Source organism: Eimeria mitis, genomic scaffold (assembly GCF_000499745.2).
Source record: "Eimeria mitis Houghton genomic scaffold, Emh_scaff768, whole genome shotgun sequence".
Taxonomy (NCBI): Eukaryota; Apicomplexa; class Conoidasida; order Eucoccidiorida; family Eimeriidae; genus Eimeria; species Eimeria mitis.
Genome location: NW_013575634.1, coordinates 8,515 through 8,976, shown reverse-complemented (window position 1 = coordinate 8,976; position 462 = coordinate 8,515).

The following is a 462-nucleotide window of genomic DNA, read 5'->3' as shown; positions in this document are numbered from 1 at the left end:
TTTTTTTTTTTTTTTTTTTTTTTTTTTTTTTTTTTTTTTTTTTTTTTTTTTTTTTTTTGGGGGGGGGGGGTTGGATGTTTTATATGCAGAATTCATTAACATCAATCATATGCATTTATTTTATATATGTTTTTTCTGTTTGCTTCATTTATTTCTATTAATTATATATAATATATATATTATATATATATATAATATATATATATATTATATATTATATTATATAAATATAATAAATATAATAAATATAATAAGTATGATAAATACAACAAATATATAAATATAATAAATATAATAAATACAATAAATGTAATAAATACAATAAATATAATAAATAAATAAACAAACAAATAAATAGTTTTTATTTTCTTTGACTTTATCATTCTGGTTTCACAAAAAAAAAGAAATAAAAATAACGAAAAAATAAACAATAAATAATAAACAATAAATAAAAAAACAAAA